Source organism: Lissotriton helveticus, chromosome 12 (genome assembly GCF_964261635.1).
Source record: "Lissotriton helveticus chromosome 12, aLisHel1.1, whole genome shotgun sequence".
NCBI classification, from domain to species: domain Eukaryota; kingdom Metazoa; phylum Chordata; class Amphibia; order Caudata; family Salamandridae; genus Lissotriton; species Lissotriton helveticus.
The window spans coordinates 831859381-831879889 of record NC_136073.1 but is presented as its reverse complement, the minus strand read 5'-3'; positions in this window follow the sequence as shown (position 1 = coordinate 831879889).

Here is a 20509-nt window from a genome sequence, read left to right as displayed (position 1 = left end):
AACTGACGGTTGTTTTCTCTCTACTTTAAGTTGCAGTTTCTTCAGCCTGCGATGCATGGAGGAAGCATGCAGTGGGGGCATCCGCCTGCCATGCAGGAGGGGGTCACTGAACAACTGAACAAGAACGAACAGCACGCTTCATGGCGCAAATCCACGTCAGGGGGCAGGAAGAAAGGGATGTGTGGGTCATCGGTCATTCCTACATTCGCCATCTAGCTGCCTTCTTTGCAGGTGATTTCAAGGCTAGAGCTCGGCAGGCAAAGGTAAATCTGGTATTCCATGGACAGGGTGGCCTGTGAATTAGGCAATTCAGGGATCTAATGGAAGATGCACTGCAGAATAGCCAAACACCCCGGCTACTTGTATTTTGCATTTTTGGGGGCCACGATTTGGTGCACATGAGCCGAAGGGCAGTGGCGGAGGACCTGCTTACTGAAGTGGGATGGTTAGCTAAAAAGTGTCCGCAGACAATAATTGTCTGGTCTCACATGATCCCGAGAGTCCAATGGAGGGGGGGGGGGGAGTCAGTAAAGGCGTTGAATCACTCGGTAAAGAGGATCAACAACAAGATGGAGAGGCTGTTCCGGACACCCAAGCTCGCATCCATAGCACATGGCTACATCCGGGACGACCACTTCATTGTAAAAGATGGGGTCCACCTCTCAGCCAAAGGGAACCAGGCTTTCATGGAAGACATTCTAGCTTGGCTGGAGGGTGATGCACAGGACATGACCTGCAGGGGAGCTCAGGGGGAGGCCAGATAGTCGGTCGACTACGCTGGCCTGTGGTGGTAAGGTCATGGTTGGTGAGCATAGTTTGCGGTCCTTTTGTGGGCATCACCTTTATGAAAGGGGCGCCCGAGAGGGAGACAGAGGGTCTCTCACAGAACTCCAAGGGGCAGTTTCAGCCAGTAGGTGGAAGGGGTGCGGGGGGCTCTGGGAGCCATGCTTCCAGCAGGCCATGGGCCACCCCCACATGTGCATGCGCTCAAGGGCGCAACGGCACACAGCCGGTACGTTGAAAGGGTGCGCGGGCCACTGCACTGGGAGCCACGCTTTCAGTAGGCCATGGGCCACGCCGCATGCACATGCGCTCAAGGGCGCATACTGTTTAAGGGCCCCCCTTTATGGAGACAAGACAATAGGGATCTGGGCTGCCAGTCATTGACCTTGCCGTAGGCTCTAAAGGGTTGCGCAGAAAAGAAATCATATTTTCATTTAGAATACGATAGGAATCCAGATGTATTAGAGAAATGTTAAGGTTAGCCTTTGAACAACTGTGCCTATCTGTATTTGGACTTTCTGCGCATTGTATAATGTATACCTCAATATCTGGATGTTTACGTTTGTAATAAAATACGGCCAGGGGTCTACGTCCCCTGATCCAAAGCAGTAGTGTTGTCTGCCTTTTCTGCCGTGGGGGAAAGGGGGTGGGTTAGGGGCACCACCCCATCCTTTTTGGAATCATCTGCTGTTATGGGAGGGGCCTAGGCAGTACCAGTCCATATTGGTGCAGACAAAAGTGAAAACACGGCATGACACACATCCCTGTGTGCCATGCCTACAGACCCTGCATGAAGTATCAATCAATCAATCAATCATGGTCATTTATATAGCGCACTACTTACCCGGAGGGTCTCAAGGCGCTTGGGGGGGGGGGGGGGTGCTGCTACTGCTCGAACAGCCAGGTCTTGAGCTTCTTCCTGAAGGAGAGGTGGTCTTGGGTCAGGCGCAGGTCGGTCGGGAGGGAGTTCCAGGTCTTGGCGGCCAGGTGGGAGAAGGACCTTCCTCCTGTTGTCGATCTTCGGATGCGGGGGACGGCGGCGAGGGCGTGACTGGCTGATCGGAGGTGGCGTTTGGGAGCGTAGAAGTTGATGCGGTTGTTGAGGTAGCTCGGGCCTTGGTCGTGTAGAGCTTTGTGTGCGTGGGTGAGGAGACGGAAGGTGATTCTCTTGTTGACGGGGAGCCAGTGCAGGTCTCTCAGATGTCCGGAGATGTGGCTGCGTCGGGGGATGTCGAGGATGAGTCTGGCTGAGGCGTTCTGGATCCGCTGGAGTCTCTTCTGGAGCTTGGCGGTGGTTCCGGCGTGGAGGGCGTTGCCGTAGTCCAGTCGGCTGGTGACGAGGGCCTGGGTGACCGTCTTCCTGGTCTCGGTGGGGATCCACCGGAAGATCTTTCGTAGCATGCGCAGGATGTTGAAGCATGACGAGGAGACGGCGTTGACTTGTCTGGTCATGGAGAGGGAGGAGTCCAGGATGAAGCCCAGGTTGCGTGCGTGGTCTGTTGGTGTGGGTGCGGTGCCCAGGGCGGGGGGCCACCAGGTGTCGTCCCAGGCGGAGGGCGAGGAGCCCAGGATGAGGACTTCCGTCTTGTCTGAGTTCAGTTTCAGGCGGCTGGTCGTCATCCATTCGGCTACATCTTTCATCCCTTCGTGAAGGTTGGCTCTGGAAGCGGCGGGGTCGTTGGTCAGTGAGAGGATCAGCTGGGTGTCATCGGCGTAGGAGATGATGTTCAGGTTGTGTTGGCGTGCGATGGCCGCGAGGGGGCTCATGTAGACGTTGAAGAGGGTGGGGCTCAGCGAGGATCCTTGAGGGACGCCGCAGATGACTTCGGTGGCCTCTGACTTGTACGGTGGTAGGCGGACTCTCTGTGTTCTTCCGTCGAGGAAGGAGACGATCCATTCCAGTGCCTTCTCCTGAATTCCGACGTTGCTGAGGCGCTGCACTAGGGTGCGGTGGCAGACAGTGTCGAAAGCCGCGGAGAGGTCTAGGAGGATGAGGGCCGCTGTTTCTCCGTTGTCCATCAGGGCTCGGATGTCATCAGTGGCAGCGATCAGGGCGGTCTCGGTGCTGTGGTTGGCTCGGAAGCCAGACTGTGAGGGGTCGAGGGATCCATTCGTCTCGAGGAAGGCGGCCAGCTGTTTGTTGACGGTCTTCTCGATGACTTTGGCTGGAAACGGGAGGAGCGAGATGGGGCGGTAGTTCTTGAGTTCGGTGGGGTCCGCTGTTGGTTTCTTAAGTAGAGCGCTGAGTTCGGCGTGCTTCCAGCTCTCCGGGAAGGTGGCGGTGTCGAAGGAGGTGTTGATGATGTCCCGCAGGTGGGGTGCGATGACAGCGTCGGCCTTGTTGAAGACGTGGTGAGGGCAGGGGTCGGTCGGAGATCCGGAGTGGATGGAGTTCATCATGCGGGCGGTGTCATCGGTGCTGATCGGAGTCCAGGCGCGGAGGGTGGTGGTGGGTGGCGTTGCTGCGGTCGTTGTGTGCGATGGTTGACTACTGAAGCTGTTGTGTATGTCCGCAATCTTGTTGTGGAAGTAGGAGGCGAGGGAGTTGCAGAGGTCTTGCGATGGGGTGATGTCGTTGTTACCGGCTTTGGGGTTGGAGAGCTCTTTCACGATGTTGAAGAGTTCCTTGCAGTTGTGTGCGTTGTTGTCCAGTCGGTCCTTGAATGCAGTTTTCTTGGTGGCGCGGATCAGTTGGTGGTGCTTCCGGGTGGCAAGCTTGAGGGTGGTCATGTTGTGCGGTGTAGGTTCCCTTCTCCAGACTTTCTCGAGGGCTCGGCAGTTCTTCTTGGAGTATAGGTATAGGTAAGTCACCCCTACAGCAGTATAGGTAAGTCACCCCTACAGCAGGCCTTACAGCCCTAAGGCAGGGTGCACCATAATGTATGTGTGGACATATCTGCATGAGCAGATATGCCCCTGTGCTGGTCAGTTAAATTACTGCTACTATAAGTGACAGGGAAACCATTTTAAGTACATGTGCTGGGTACCGGTCAAAAAAGAAGTTCCACAGCTACATAATGGCTTCACTGAAACTAAAGATGTTTTCTATCAAACATCTTGTATTAATAAACCCACACTGATTCCAGTGATGGATTTAATATTGCATGCACCTTATAGGTGCCCCCTGAAAATCTACCAACTACTAATGTAAAGGCCAACACAGACAGGTTTCTGACCCCCAGGGGCGAGAACCTGTGCTCTCGGGAAGCCAGGAACAAAGCCTGCTCTGAAAAGGGTGTTTCACACTTCCTCCAACAGGACGACCAGTATATTAGCATTCCAAGGCAGGGAGCTTCAAAGAGCCCATCGCCTTTGGTATGCAAACCTGGCTTGCCTCAGAGGTGAGCGGGTGCCAACTTCCATGACCAGGGCCAATTTGGGACATGGAAAGACAGGAAAATTAGTAGTCAGAAATGCACGTCCACCTTCAGGCTAGTTCCACTCCTAATTATATTTGTAATTGCATTTATATAACGCTTACTACCACTGAAAAGTCGTCAAAGTGCTTTGCAGCAAGTAGCACGCTACTCCGGAACCCAAAGAGGATTAGTGGTGAATTAGTATAAGGAAATATGAAACTAATTTGAGCGGTAAACATGTGAGTCTGTTAGTCAGATTGCAAAGGATAGTGGAGGGATAGACGAGGGAAGAGTCTAGAAAGTGTTTATTGGGAGATCATAGCAGTAGGAAGAAGTTTGGGACAAGTAAAGGAAAGATGGAGGAAAGAAGTGTCTTTAGACGTGGATTAGGGAGAGAGATATGGTATCGGATGATTCTAGGAGGGATACAAGAGGGAAGGGTCTAGAAAAACTTCTTTGGGAAATTGGAATAGTAAAAGAAGTTTGAGATGTTGCAAGGAGGGGTAGAGGGGGGAAGAGTCTAGAAAGGGTTATTTTGGAGCTAATAGTAGTAGAATGGGATTGGGGTGATCAGAGAGTGGAGGTAGAGCATATATTGAGAGAGGTATAGTTTGAGAAATATGGTAGTGCATTGGAGAGAGTAGTGGAATGATGTTTTGGATGAGTCAGAGAGTGGAGGTAGACAATATATTGAGAGAGGTATAGGGTGAGATATAGGGTAGTGCCTTCGACTTGCTGAATTAGGAGTAAAGTAATAAATATAAAAATACATAAGTACATGTAAGGTATATATGTATAAGGAAGGTAATATATCTAGATTTAAGTTGTATTTAATAAACTCAGACTTTCATGTATTGCTGTACTTTAAGCTAGTTTAATTGTTTGTAATTTCTTTTCTTATTTTAATACTTCAATAGTGAAGCAATTGTAGATAAATAGTTATGATAAAAATTAATTATTTATGCAGTGACCCATATACATGTTAAACATGGAATAATATACCATAAGTAATATGTACCTTTGTTAAGTAGATCCAATGAAAGGTTAAGTATTTATATATATTATTATACACATTTATACAAAGGCATAGACATATCTAGATACATACATATAAAACAAATAAATGCTTAGATACACAGAGATTTGCTGTACATGTATGTGTGAGTATGGGGGTTATGTGGGGAACAGCCAACTCTTTGAGACGTCTTCTGAAGATAACAAAAGACAGCCATGTTTGAACTACAAAGGCCTCTCACTCGCTAGAGCCCTGGTGTCACTGAATTTGCTGAACTAATGATGGCTAAACCCTTTGGTTCTATCCCAAAGCGCTTTATAAGAACATTTAAATATGCAATTGTTATTGCACATTGAAAATTGTCACTCATTTTACAGTGGCGGCTGGCAACATTAATTAATGTTGAGGCACTCACCATAAATGTTGCCAGCCGCCAGGCACTCCAAACTGGTGCTCCTCTCCCTGTGCTGATTCTGGGGGTGACGAGGAGCAGGAAGGAAAGGGAAGGTCTTCCCTTCTTGCGCACTGCGAATCCAACCAATCCGAGCGGCTCCAGGATTGGTTGGAGCAAGCTAACCCAGTGCTCATTTTGAGGCTGGGGTCCTGTGCCTGCAATCCTTCTGCTGTTTTACTGCGCTGGAATTGCTGGCTTTGAAGTGCGCATGACAGATTGGCTGGCTGTAGACAGCATGGCCAATCTGACATGAATACTTTTGCACCTACAACAATATCCTGGAGTCTATAGGATTCTGTCCCTCCCCCACCATCAATTCGCTATGGCCAGCGGCACACAGAATCATAAAATGGTAATAAAAAACTGTGTATTCTGTGTTTACCGATGCACTTGCAGCAAGTGAGGCAACATTTTTCCGCCCTCGAAGAGGAACCACCCCTGTCATTTTACAGACTGAGAAAACGATGGCGCACACCTGAACAGCCCATATCAGCTCCATACAATATGCTGAGCTAACAGCAACAGTGGAAAAATAATAGCACTTTTAACAAATACCTGTTTGGTTCAATAACCACTTCCTGGCTCACACTCCTTGCCAGACATCTTATCCTCCTTTCACTGCTAAATTCCTTGAGCTTTTGTTTTGGAGGGAGTTTCCCTTGGCTCGCCTCCAACAGCTTTCCTTTTTCCAAAAGCTGGGGGTTGAGTTTCTCAAATGATTCAGATGGATTTGTATTGTTTCCAGATCTTTACTTCTGCCAAAACATGCATGTCCACACACGTGACCAAGCTGCCCTCGCCTCGTGTTTCTGACAGTGATAGGAAGTCTGCCCAGCACAGACAGCGAAGACTGTAGCGACGAGCAATCGAACAACTGCAACCGCTATGAGCGCTCAGCCGTTGGCGGGAGCATTTGAAAAATTAAACAGAGACACGCCCATGTGTGCGGCTGGCAGGTATCTGTTGAAGATGTGCACCTGTGAAGGATGAATGCCATACTTGCAAATATTTGGGAAGAGGAAGGGGGAGAATTTGAAGAAAAAAATCTGGAGACTTTGTTTTCCCCATTGACTTTCATTGAAGTGAATGCAATTTCAGGCAAGAGCAATGGTGTAGCTGGGATGCTGCGGGAGTGGTGTCTGTCGGCTACCACCATTCCCCTGGCCCCGAGAACAAGTCGTCCATCGGCTGCCACAACCCTCCTCCCCAATTACCCCTCTGGACCAAGTCATCTGTCACACCCCCATCCCATTCTCCTAAATGCACCTGTGCGGCAAGCTTAGGGGCCGACCCAGTTGACAGTACGACTATCCACTGGGAAGGATGCAACCAAAATAACACCATTTTTGTCGTTAAAAATCCAGAGTCTATACCCTGAATCGGGTATATTGGTGTGTATGGAATGCTGCTTGTCTCAGTAGGGCAAGACATAGGGTGGCCAGGTGGCCCAGATTTTCTGGCACTGTCCTGGCTCTTCAGCACATTTTCTCACAAATTTCACTCAATTTAGCCCATGTTGTGGTTTTCAGAGAGGGTTGACTGAAAACAGAGGGATTATGGTTTCCATGTGTCGCAGTGAAGAATTAGTTAGAAGCCCATTGCAGAAAGAAATGTATTTAACATGGATGACACTGTGTTATGTTGTCATGTCATGTCCTGTGGATCTGAGGTGCGAGCTATCACCGGGGAAGGTTTCCTGACACTGAGTGGGTTAGAGTGTTGGCAGCCTAGTGCTTCGCGGGATTACTCGAATGTCCAGGTCTTCAGCTTCTTGTGGAATTCAAAAAGGTGAGGAGAAGGCTCTGATGTGCAGGGGCAGGATGCTCCAAGAATTAGGAATGATAAAGGTGTAGGATCGACCAGATCTGAGTTTCCGTATGCGAGGGATGTGTGCGAGTAGAAGTCTGACCTAGCGTAGGTTTTTGGAAGGACTGTGTGCAAAAGTTGCATTTAATTCCCCTTAGTAAAACCCTTTCTGTGTTACTGAACGCTGTCAATTAAGCCACTATGTGTGCCCCAGGGGATTCAAAATTTCAGTCCTGTCCTGTATGTTTGTAGGTAGTCATGGGCCGGAGATCTATAATTTCATATAGAATTTCAAATTAAGGGAGGGAATATTGCTTGATCGTAATGGCATTTGTAACGCACTTTCTAGCGCTGGAAGTATAGTAGCATTTGTACTGTGCCTCATATCCATGACGAAGCTTCCAAGCTCTTTCCTATGGACGACCAAGAAGCTAATTCTGTTTACTGTGTCTCGCTGTAGAATGTGTGTTTAGGATGTGTCGTGTTCATGCTGTGCGCAGGGGTGTACACCACACACAGGACGCAGGTTGGTTTGCCACTTCTTTATTCTTACATCATGCAGTTGCTCTTTCCCACGTCCGTCCACGTCCCTGTCTTGGTCATTGTGTCCTTCCTGTCCCGTCACCGGATCTGGTGTCCGGTGACCTGGTCACTCTGCCTGAGGACCCACAGGGTCCTACTGCCCTACTGTCAGTCGCCCACACTGTCGGATCCCAACATCTCCGTCACGACATCTCCCCCCTTGTTGCAAACAAATGTTCGTGACACATTTATCATTGTCCTCATTCACAGTTATATTGATGAAGGTGAAGAGAGAGAGAGAGAGAGAGAGAGAGAGAGAGAGAGAGAGAGAGAGAGAGAGAGAGAGAGAGAGAGAGAGAGAGAGAGAGAGAGAGAGAGAGAGAGAGAGAGAGAGAGAGAGAGAGAGAGAGAGAGAGAGAGAGAGAGAGAGAGAGAGAGAGAGAGAGAGAGAGAGAGAGAGAGAGATATGTTGTTCGATGGCCAGAGGCCTCTTCCTTTACACCTCTTCAATTAGTCTCCTTAGTTCCATGTGTTTCCTTCTTCATCGCTGTTTTCTGATATCCCCTTGAGCTTCTTCCTTTTGTGTGCCTTTCTATAGTTCTTGCTTTGACCTTTCCGCTTCTCTTGCGTCTGCCTTGCTGACATGCGAAAGGTGCCCTGTGACGTGACACTGGCCAAACTGCCGCCTTTGCCATCCGTTCTTTTACTTTTGTCATCTTCAATTTGCCTCCGGGGATCTCGTTGCTCCATTTCCTCGCTTGTCCTTCTTTTTTTTGCTCCTGAGCCTTTGTTGTTGCGTTTGCTGTTTGAGCTCTTGCAGCAGTGTCTTCTTGTTCCACGCTTTTTCCTTTCTTGTGTGTGATAGTCTCACTCTTCTTCATTCTCTCATTGCCACCACCTGTCTTCGGTAATTTATTTATTTTTTTGTTGATGTTGTGTCACCTTTGCTACCAGTTCTGTTTCGTTGCCATCTGAATTTGTCTTTCTGCGCTGTCCCCTGTTAGCATGTGCTGGGTCGTCCTCGGCCGTCATAGCAAATCTGATCTCTTTCAATTCTTTGTGGTGCTCTTCGGTCCATGTGACACGTTTTCCTTTTGTTTGTTAGCCCCTTCGGTGGGGTGCTTGTGATGGCAATATCTTCTTCCAGTCTTTCAGTTGCCATGAGACCCATCATTTGCGTTGTGACGTTGCTCAACAGGCACGGCGCTGTTTCTTCTGTGAACTTTCCTCGCTCCATTTCTTTTGCGTCTGCTGTCGCTCTAGCCTCCGCTCTTGCTAGGGCCAGGATGTTTTCTAGTGATGTTGGCTCTTTGCTCCTGTCACGGCATCCTTCTATTATTCGCAATCTTATTGCTTGTGTGTTGTCAAATTCACAATGCGTTACAAGTTTCCTCAGTCTGGTCGCAAAGTCATCTGGTCTTTCGCCTATTTGTTGAGACGCAGTTGCGAAATTGTATCTTTCAAGATCAATATTTCTTTGCTGGTCAAATTTCATTATTAAAAATTTCTTTACTTTTTTTTTATAAGTAGTTATTTCCTTTGTTGGTAGCGTCACTAGGAGGTCCCCAATGTCATCGCCTGCATAATTTAGTAATAGACCCAGTTTCTTTGCCTCTGTCGCATCAGTCTCTTCCATGTATCTCTCCAGATGTCTGATCCAATTCTCCCACCTTATTCCTACTTGTGGCTCCGACAAGTTGAATGGTGGTATTCTTCTGTATTTTTTTGTTGTTTCCCGTGCTCTTCTGTTTCCTGTGCTCTTCCTGGCACTCTTCTATTTTCCGTGCTCTTCCTGGCACTCTTCTATTCTCCGTGCTCTTCCTGGCACTCTTCTATTTTTGTTGTTTCCCGTGCTCTTTCTGGCACTCTTCTGTTTCCTGTGCTCTTCCTGGCACTCTTCTATTCTCCGTGCTCTTCCTGGCACTCTTCTATTCTCCGTGCTCTTCCTGGCACTCTTCTATTCTCCGTGCTCTTCCTGGCACTCTTTTTTTTTTTTTTTTCTTCTATTATCTTTTTCTTTTCTTTTTTCCCTTGCTCTTTCTGGCACTCTTCTGTTTCCTGTGCTCTTCCTAGCACTCTTCTATTCTCTTTATTCGTCCTTGTCACCCTTTGTTCTTTCTTTATTTTCTCCTTTGTCTGTTCTTTGTTCTCTTGTATCTTCTTTATTTGCACCTGTTCGTTGTGCTGTCACCTTCTCTTCTGTTCTTTGTTCTATTGCTCCTTGTTCAACCCTTGTTCTCTTATTTTGCCTCTTTTTCCTTTGCATATGTATTTTTTTTTTTGTTCCTTTTTCTTAATTTCCTTTCTTCTGTTGCTATTTCTCCTGCGCCACAGTCTTGTCACGTTGCTCCTTTTTTTTTTTAAGTAGTTATTTCCTTTGTCTTTGTTTCTTCTATGTTCTCCTTGTCTCTTTTCTTTTTCTTTGGTGATCTTTGCCCCTCTTTTATTTGTTATTTCTATTTGGCCTTATCTCTGGCTTTTCCTTTTGTTTTCTTTTCTTTCGTCTTTATTCTTCCTTCTTTTCTTCTTCTTTTCTGCTTTCCTTTTGTCCTTTCTCTTTATCCTCTTTTCTCTCTTCCTTTCTCTTTTCTCTATATTTTCTTATCTTCTTTCTTCTTCTTTTCTCTTTATTTACTTCTTATCTCTTTATTTTCTTTCTTCCTCTTTATTTTCTTCTTTTCTTTCGTCTTTATTCTTCCTTCTTTTCTTCTTCTTTCTTCTCTTTATCTTTTTTTTTTTGTCTTTTATTTAGCCTTCTCTGACTTCTTCCACTCTCTTCTGCTCCTTTCTTTTGTCTTTCTTTTCCTTCTTTCCCTTTGTCTATTTGTCTTTCTCTTTATGTCCTTTCTCTTCCTTTCACTTATTATTTTCCTTTCTTCTTATTGCACTGTCTTCTTTCTTTCTCTTGTTGCCCTTTTTCACTTGTGCGCCCTTTTTTGCGCTTTATTTATCCTTTGTTCTTCACTCAAACTTTTATTTTCTTTCTCTTTTCAGACTTTTCCATTCTTATTTTCTTCTTCTTTCTGTCTTTTCTTCTCTATTCCTTTTTTTTTTTTCGCGTTCTCCCTTATTCACCTTGTCTTATGCTATTCTTCTTATTTGCCCTTTGCCTGGCTTTGAAGTGTCTGCTCAGCTCTTCTTGTCGCAGTTACACCCCTTGCCACAACTGTCCTTTGCTGGGTGAGTTCAAACTGCCGTAACCTGCAGCTGCCCTGTCACTTCTCTGGCTCTCCTCTCCAGCTAGCAAGCTCAATATTTTTGTTTTTTCCGTCCTTATTTCGTCCCCTTAGTTTGTCTTTATGTTCTTTTCATTTTCTTCCTTTCCGACGTTATTTGTCCTTAAAATGGCCGCTCCATTCTTTTTGTCCTTCTTTCCTCATCCAAAATGGCCGCCACCGTTTTCGCGCAGTTTCGCGGTCACAATTGCATTGCCTGTTCATAAGATGGCCGCCACTTAAAATATACTTTCTCTTCACTTTTGTTTTTGTTTTTATTTTTCCATTTCGCACCAACAGTCAATGATGCTCTCATCAATGATCCAGCCACTGCTCTCTTCTAGATGCCCTCAAGCCTGGGCCCTGGCTGACACATACATACGAGATCACTTGGCCGTGTACACGTAGGTCTCCCCTACCACATAGCCAGCCACTCGTAAAAAATCAGCATCTCTGCACCCTGTTCGCCGGGGCCGGCCCACTGTTGTTCTCAGTGCTGTTCTCTTAACTCGCCCCATTCAAGTATGGCCGCCGGTGCTCTTGATACTCTCGCGACGACTTGCGCCAGCCAGCCTCTTCCACACATCTCGCGAGAGCTCGCTCCACTACTTTCTAATCGCGCTCTTGTTTTCAGCGCTTACCGTTGTCGGCCGGATCTGCTCTCGGAGGCTGTCGAGGTGTATTCCAATTTTTCTTCTTCTTTTCCATCTAAGTCCCACTATTTGCGCATCCTTGGGTGTGCCTTTATTTCCTATGGCGCCTCGGTGGACACGCGTCGATCCGTCTCTTGCCCTCGTCGCCAGTTGTCGTGTTCATGCTGTGCGCAGGGGTGTACACCACACTCAGGACGCAGGTTGGTTTGCCACTTCTTTATTCTTACATCATGCAGTTGCTCTTTCCCACGTCCGTCCACGTCTCTGTCTTGGTCATTGTGTCCTTCCTGTCCCGTCACCGGATCTGGTGTCCGGTGACCTGGTCACTCTGCCTGAGGACCCACAGGGTCCTACTGCCCTACTGTCAGTCGCCCACACTGTCGGATCCCAACATCTCCGTCACGACAGGATGCAGGTTTTAGGAAGGGCTTTGACTCACAGGTGAGGATCAGAGGCATGCCACAATATGTTGTGGTGAACTTGTAGCAGCACGTAAGCACGAACTGAAAGCAAGATGGTGACACACTCAAGTCTGCATTGTACACACTAGCGATCAATAATGGTTATTTATTTTTCTCGATTTTTGTTATAATATTGCTATTTGCTTGCTACAAAACAACAACATGCCTCGACAGCAGTGCGTTCGGTCTACATCAGACCACAAGAACTTGTTTTTAGGTCACAGCCTGGGCAGCGCATGCGCTGCTGCGAGGCTTGGCATTTTGGAGTATGGCTTTGAAGCCCGCCCATATTTTTAATTAGCTTGTGTCATTGTCCTATGTAAACCCTGGCTTCTGAGTGGTTATTAGGCTTGTTAGTCCCTCCTTGGTACCGCCTTGTCTGCAATTGTTACCTCCCATAACGACTGGACTTTTTACTGGTGTGTTGTATCTTCTGCTTTATAAGTCGGTGAGCACTATTTTATTTAATGTTCTTCCCCTATTCCCCCCACTACCTCGCAGCAGCCGCACGCTTTTATTGAAATTTTTACTAACGGCAGTTCCCTTTAACTATAGCGGTCGCGTTTATTTATTTATTTTAGCAGCGTGGTCCACATTTAGCGGCCATTCTTATTTATTTATATATTTATTTTGTTAACTAGCGCCAATGCGGCGCTTTCACATTAATGGAGGCTGTGCCCCTTTCTTTCAACAAACCACGTCTAAAGAAAGGTACGTGGCTGACAATAAAGTGAAAGAGCGGCATGGGCGTGCTTACCGAAAAAAAAACATCTGTTTGTCAACTTGACAAAACAGATGTTTTTTTGGTCAAAGCCCTCATGCCGCTGTTTCACTTTGAAGTAGGACACGCCCCTTTTTTAGACACGGCTTGTCTAAAGAAAGAGGCCCGGACTACATAAATGTGAAAGCACCGCATGGGCGCTAGTAAAACAAATATTTGCAATGCAATAGGTCTTGCATTTGCGAGAGTTTAAGGTACTGCATGGCCAACAGCTTAAACGCTCGTTAATGCAACACTTATTGCATTGCAAATGCTTGTTTTAAATATCTGACTGCTTGCTAGACTTGAATCATCCCAGTGAGACTTCCGTTTCAGATGCATCATTAGAGAAATTATACTCAGGGCACTGGAATTATGTGGCAGTGGAGGGCCAAATTATGCAGAAGTGTTGATTAAACTATGCGGCAAGACAAATTATATGGTGTTATGGTGTACATTTTGTGTTATAATTATGTCATTATTTTGGAATTTTTACTCAGATGTTTTTCTCCCAGTGAAATTATCATTCTTATCGTCCACTGGAAGTACTCCACACTTGTCCTGTGCTGTTCCTCAGCAAAAATATGCTGCTGACAGGGCAACAGCACAAGTAAACTCCAATCTGCCCCCTCTGTACAGCTCATGAGGTCGTTGCAGCCGGTGCCAGCGTGATCAGAGAACTGGGCACAGGGAATTTATCTATACTGGGGTGGACTATTTTTTTTCATGGCATTCATTGTTAAAGTCTATTTGGCACCCGACTGGGGTCCATTAACTAGCCTCACGTGTCACATATAGGTGTCATCGATGCAGGTAGTGTATATGGTCTCTTAGTGACTGAATGGGCGGTGAATGGCGGTCTCCCTACAGGCTGTCCCTTGTTCATGGGGGTTATGACAACCTGCACTCTCAGTGCTCAGGACTCCCTTCCTGGAACCAGTTAGCCCGCCACTTCCCTTGGTTCACTGTAGCCTTCGCCAGCTTCAAACAAGCAGAACACTCCTTTCATCCGGCGTGTCTGCCTGTCGCCTAGTTACAATGGCCTGATGAAGGGCTCCAGGTACCTACCACCATCATCCACACCTTGACGAGTCCAAAGTGGACCAAACCCAGGCTGCCTTTTCCAGAAGCTGTAACAGCATACAGAGGATGAGAAGGCATCAGGACCTAAAAGTGGAGATTTCTAGATCTGGATATTGCTGAACGTGTGTTGGCTCAGGCTTCACGCTCTGGCCCCCAAAGTTGGATAAATACTAGTCCAGTCAGGCCAGTAACTGGTACATCATCTGGGTTTAAAGGATACGCTGTGCATCAACCCCGAGCAGGTGTCCCGCTAGGGAGAGAACTGTAGTTGGGTTGATGTCTTCCTATCAAGATGGGCTCAAGGCAGGTTTTATGAAGACGTTCTGCTACGACCTGAGCATGGAGACGTTGGACTTACCCGTGAAGTCCGTCTGATTGAAGACATACTTTCATGAAGCCTCAATGAACTAAGAAAAATCCTGAACGCGTTTCGAATCAGGCTTTTGTCCAATCTGGGTATGAATGCCTTCATTTAAGAGTTGGGTCAACAGGCCTACCATCACCACAAGGGCAAGACTCCCTCAGTCCATGACTGATGGAAGCAAAACCCTAGAAGGGTCCCATTTTTTAGCCAGCTCATTGGCCAAATCTACTGGCCAATCAAAATGAAGTTAATCCGCTGCAGTCAAGATAGCGCTTGTGTGAATACTATGAGAATGAGCTATGTGCCCCAGGCAACCCAACTACATCACTCTCATAAGCAGCTTAAAAATGTATTGTCACATTCACTCCCAACTAATTTTCAGTTGTCATTTTGATGGATTCTGATAAAATGACACCCACATGAACCCCCTAAGACCTTCCTCTCCTTGTCTCCCTTATGTTGTCCTAAACAGCGCATCAGGTTATTGTTCTGTATTGCAACATTTATATAGCGCTTGCTACCACTATGTGGGGCACTGAAGCGCTTTGGTGTGATAGGGAACGCTGTAGTTCTCTAAAGCCCTCGTAGTTTGGATGGTGACATGTGATTGACACAGTCCCGCCTCAATGGACTTTTGTCCTGGAAGCACCAGCGTGTCTGGACTTGGATGACCGATATTGGTATTTTTTTCCCCCGATTGTGTGATAATCGTAATTTTTGTGACAATTACGCATATTATGCAAAATACGCCTGCATGCCTTGGCAGATGGTCGGTATGAAAATTGTACACAAAGGCGTACATCACTCACAAATCTCACGCACGGTACTAAAGAGATAGCTTGTTTTGAGCAGAAAATTCTCAGGGCCATAGCACAATCCGTTTCATAGGCCCAAACAGCATTTTCAGCTCCAACCCTGTCTCCTGTGGGAGAAAATAAGGTGGAAAAGCGTATCCGTGAGGGGAAAAAAAATACACAAAACGGATGGACCTTGATGGGAAATAATGACTCAAAATGACGCAAGCAACAAACATCGCGTACAGGCCTAGTCTGGAAGACGTTCAATGTTCCAGCCCACCTCTGAGTATATGAAAACTACAGCCAGTCTGACTGCACGCGTGTGCATTGCTCCACGCCACCTGTTCCACAGCAGTGAGTATAATGGCATACACATAAACCTGAATGGGTGCATTATGCACAAAAATCACATCTCCGCCACGTGCTCCCAGGCACTTTCCAGGAGGATCCAAGCCACACCTGTTCAGACATCTCAGCACTAATTTACAGCCCAAATGCTACCATGCCCCTGGGCAGTGAGATCAACAGCCAGCTGTTCTCACCCACTGATGGATATAATAGGGGCTTTAGAGGGGACCTCCTGTATTGTAAGGACACCTTATCCACCCTTCTAAGATTTGAATTGATTTGATTAGAAAATTTGTATAGCGCTCGAATGCCCAAGGGTGTCTATGGGCCCTGTTATGGGTCAGGTGGAAAAAGTATCCATGGATGGGATACCGCTCTGTCCAATCACAAGAGGCCTGGTGTTCCTGGACCCAGATTTATCTGGCATGGAGACACTGGGCATGATTTCACTAGCTAGAAAGGCTGCCAGGAAAATGTTGTGCAAGTCCTAGAGGGACTGCGAGAACCGATGCAGCCTGGCCCCCACCCAAGGGGTCCATGGCATGGCACATGGGCATGGTGATTGATTGATTGATTGAAAATAATTTATACCGCGCAAAAAAAACAATAACCCGGAGGTATCAAGGCGCCTAACAATAAAATCAGAAAATAGAACCATTCATCCATTACACATAGGCTTGCAGGAAGAGGCGAGTTTTAAGTGCACCACGAAATGCCTGTAGTGTGGGTAGGGACCTGAGATCCAAAGGGAGTTCGTTCCACCATTTAGGGGCAAGGGTGGAGAAGGCCCTGCCACCCCATTTAGCTCTTCTTATACGAGGGGCTGACAAAAGCAATTTCCCGGAGGAACGCAAGTTCCTTCCAGGGATGTAATTGGAAATGATGGAGCTTACTCCAGAGTCACTGTTTTTTGTGATGACTCTATATGTCATGCACAGGACCTTGAACCGTACTCGGTATTCTACCGGAAGCCAGTGCAGTGTTTTCCTGGCTAACGTAGCCGAAGAACGTCTGGGAGCGTCCAAGACAAATCTTGCTGTGGCATTTTGGACCACCTGTAAGCGCTGCAGGAGGCTCTTTTTCAGCCCCGCATACAGCGCATTACAGTAGTCCAGCCGCGAGCCTATTAATGCCACAGCTACCTGTTTTCTGGAATTTAACGATAGATATTTCCTAATCCTTCGAAGGGTGTGGATTAGGCCCCAGCAGGTGGAGATGGTTCTACTCACCTGTCCATTCATATCCAGAACTGGGTCTATCATCACCCCCAGATTCTTGGCAGATGTTGTGGGGGAGGGGCAGGCTCCAAGCGAGTTGGGCCACCAACTATCTGACCAGATGTTGTTGTTCCCTCCAAACACTATCACCTCAGTCTTCTCCCCATTCAGTTTAAGAGAGTTCTGAATCATCCAGTGACCAACCGCCTCCATACAAGATCTAAACTTGGAGGCGGTCTGCACGTCTGAATGGGAGAGAGAGACGAGGATTTGGGTGTCATCAGCATAGGAAACTACCTCCATCCCGAAAGATCTTATAAGTCTGGCCAGAGGGGTCACATAGATGTTAAACAGGGTCGGGCTAAGAGCCGACCCTTGAGGGACCCCACATAGCACAGATCTGGATGGAGATAGAAACTCACCCAGTTTGACTCTTTGCTCCCTCCCAGCAAGGAAAGAGGTCAGTAGATCCAAAGCTACCCCCCCCCCACCCCCACGTCCCTCAGACGAGATGTAAGTACTAAGGGGGAGAGGGTGTCGAAGGCAGCGGTCAGATCCAGAAGGACCAGGAGGGTGGTCTGGCCCCCATCCACTGTCCTACGGATGTTATCGAGCACAATGGTGAGGGCCGACTCGGTGCTATGTTCCCTCCTGAATCCATGCTGGGAGGAGTCCAAGCAGCCCGAGCATTCCACAAAAGCCGCAAGATGCTTGTTCAGATGTGCTTCAAGCATCTTTGCCGGAGCGGGAAGCAACGAGATTGGGCGGAAGTTTTTTAAGACCTCCGGGTCGAGGGAGGCCTTTTTTAGCAGTGGTTTTACCACTGCCTTCTTCCACTCCAACGGGAAGACACCATTTCTTATAGCTAGATTCATTATCTCCAGCAGCGGTGGTAGAAGGGTCTCCCTACACTGCTTGATGATTTTCAGTGGGCAGGTATCCAAGGGGGAACCGGATTTGATCTTATTAGTCAAGATTTCAAGATCCTCAAGAGTGAGAGGTGGAAAGGAGTCCAAGGAGCCCGATGAAAAGGGGTCGGTGGCTGGCATATTTATCTCAGCCATGACAGTGGGCACACTAATACAGGCTCTTTGTTCTTCAAGAGCTAAGTGGATGTCCTCTATCTTAGTGTGGAAAAAAGAGGCAATCCTATCGCATAGATCCTGCGAAGGTACGACGGGGTCAGGGGCCTGTAGATTGACCAGGGAGTCAACAATTTTAAAAAGCTCCTTCGGCAAAGAGAGCGAGGATGTCAGGGTCACAAAATAATCCTGTTTAGCCTGCACGATCTCAGCCTTATATTTCCTGATAAGGAGTTTGTGAGCCTCTTTATTCTTGAGGTCCCAACTGGAGTGCCAGAGCCTCTCCTTCCTCCTTACTTCTTGCCTGAGGAGCCTAAGGGAGTCGGAGAACCACGGGGCAGATGGTCTCTTCCTGGCTCGGCGGCGGGTCAGTGTAGGGGCCAGTTCATTCATAGCCTCAGTAATAACATACTCAAAATGACCGACTGCGGTCTGTACATTATCCATGCCCATGGTAGAAAGGCTAGCAGCCCAGGGCTCAAATGAGTGACTGTTAATATTCCTGAAGTTTCTAACCGTTTCCACAACGTGATTTCCCTTTTTGCCTCCTTCCTCCCTATCATACTCCAAGTGAAATGGGACTGCAAGGTGGTCAGACCAGGACAAGTGCTGCGGATCCTTAGTAGTCAGGCGGACGTCATTTGAAAAAATTCCATCTAACATATGGCCTGCCCGATGAGTGGCCCCGCGGACTAACTGCAAAAGTCCACAGGACGCCAACCCTTCAGTAAGACTTAAGGTATCGGAAGCATCATGTCGTTCTAGGTGGTAATTAAAGTCGCCAAGGATGGTAAAGTTCTCTCGACCAAAGTATGGTTCCAGAGCCTGCAAGAGGCTGGAGGTAAAGCCAGTTCGCGGGCCTGGTGGTCGGTATTATAAGATGCCATTAAGGAAAGGGCGCTGTACTTCCTTTATAGTAAAATAAAGGGCTTGAAAACACTCTGGGAAGTCAGGAATGGGTACAATATGGCATTGTAGATGATCTTTATAGAAGATCGCTATGCCCCCTCCCACTCGGCCCTGCCTGTCAAGTCTAGCCAGGCAGTACCCTTCCTGGGCTGCTTCAATTAGGTCAGGGCCAGACGACTCTTTAGCCTATGTTTCGGTGACAAATACAAGGTCAGGTCTTCTATCCGAAACCATCTCCCTAAACATTATCTTATTTTTAACAAGGGAGCGGGCATTAACCAGAATGCCTTCTACTCCCTTGCTCCTGGGTCTAATAGGATCTGAGTGACCAGAGGGGAGGTGTTGAGGGGGGTTAATAGACCTAGAGTTAAGATAACAGCCACATTGTAGGGGGGAGAGAAAAGCAGCGGGTTCAAAAGAATGCATGCAACCTGATACGCGAGGTTTCAGGCGCAGCATTTCCTGAAGGGAGTAGCTATGGAGGGAGGATGTGTTAAAATCACGATTCAGAGTCCAGCCGTCCAGCGCGTCCTCAGCGCGGACGGGCGCAGACGGGCTGGACTCTGGCGTGACTCCGGCGTCACTGCGGCGCCCACGATGCGCGTACACGCTGCGCGTCATATCCTTACCAGGTGCCAGGATATTGTAGCTTAAATACTGTCTGATAAAAATATTGTGAACCAAATTTTGTTAACAAAAATATTGCACCATAGTGTTGATAATAGGAAGTCTAAGCTTAATTGGGGAGGATTTTTCCAAATGATATTTAGGCCAAATCATTTATATCAGATGATATTTTTAATATTGACATTCTGGCATACAAGCCACCCGCTCCCCAGACACCCTGCCCCTCTCCCATCTCCCCCTGCTGTGGTAGAGGGGAGTAGTGCTGGCTGAAATTGGTGCTTTTTGGTCCAGTGATTTCGGCACCCCAGCTAAGTGCATCTTGCAGTCGGACTTTAATCAAGGTTGTTGAGGCACATGGTCAGGGCCAGACTGGCCGTAGCGGGCCCTGGGCATTTTCCCGGTGGGCCAGTGGGATGGGGGCCGGTTTTGTTACTGGGGGTCGGTTTTGTTACTGGGGGTCGGTTTTGTTACTGGGGGCCGGTTTCGCAGCAGTGCTGTAATATCGGCCTCCAGTGCGTTTCGCAATGCACACCAACCCCCCCCCCCCCCCCCCGCACCCCCGCTCCCTGTTCCCAGGGCCGGTCGGGGAGCAATCGCCAGGGCTGGTTTCAGTTCCCTGCCCATGGTAATCTAAAATGTTGCATTGAATACTGAAGACCTGTGCCCATCTCTATGAAATCCACTGTGTACCTCAGGGGTTTCGCCTAGTATCACCATGTACTACTACACGCTGGAAGGTGGAGTGGGGTAAGCACTATACTCTCCTTTTAAAATGAAAATAACACACACAGCGAGCACCCGCTAAGCTTTCATTGAAGACTGGAGCAGCTGATAAGGAATACATTTCTAGGGTTCACTATTTGGGGGGCACCATTTGTATAGGAACGATAGGAAGTGATCCCTTAGACCCGCAACCTCACATGGCCGATTCACAATTAATTGTCCTATCAACCTTGGATGTGGTTTGTGGATTATAAGTGTGCCTAAACCACTCCCAGTTTAGCCTAGTACCAAGTACATGGGTCTGCTGCTGTCCGTTCATGGCCGCGGCTAG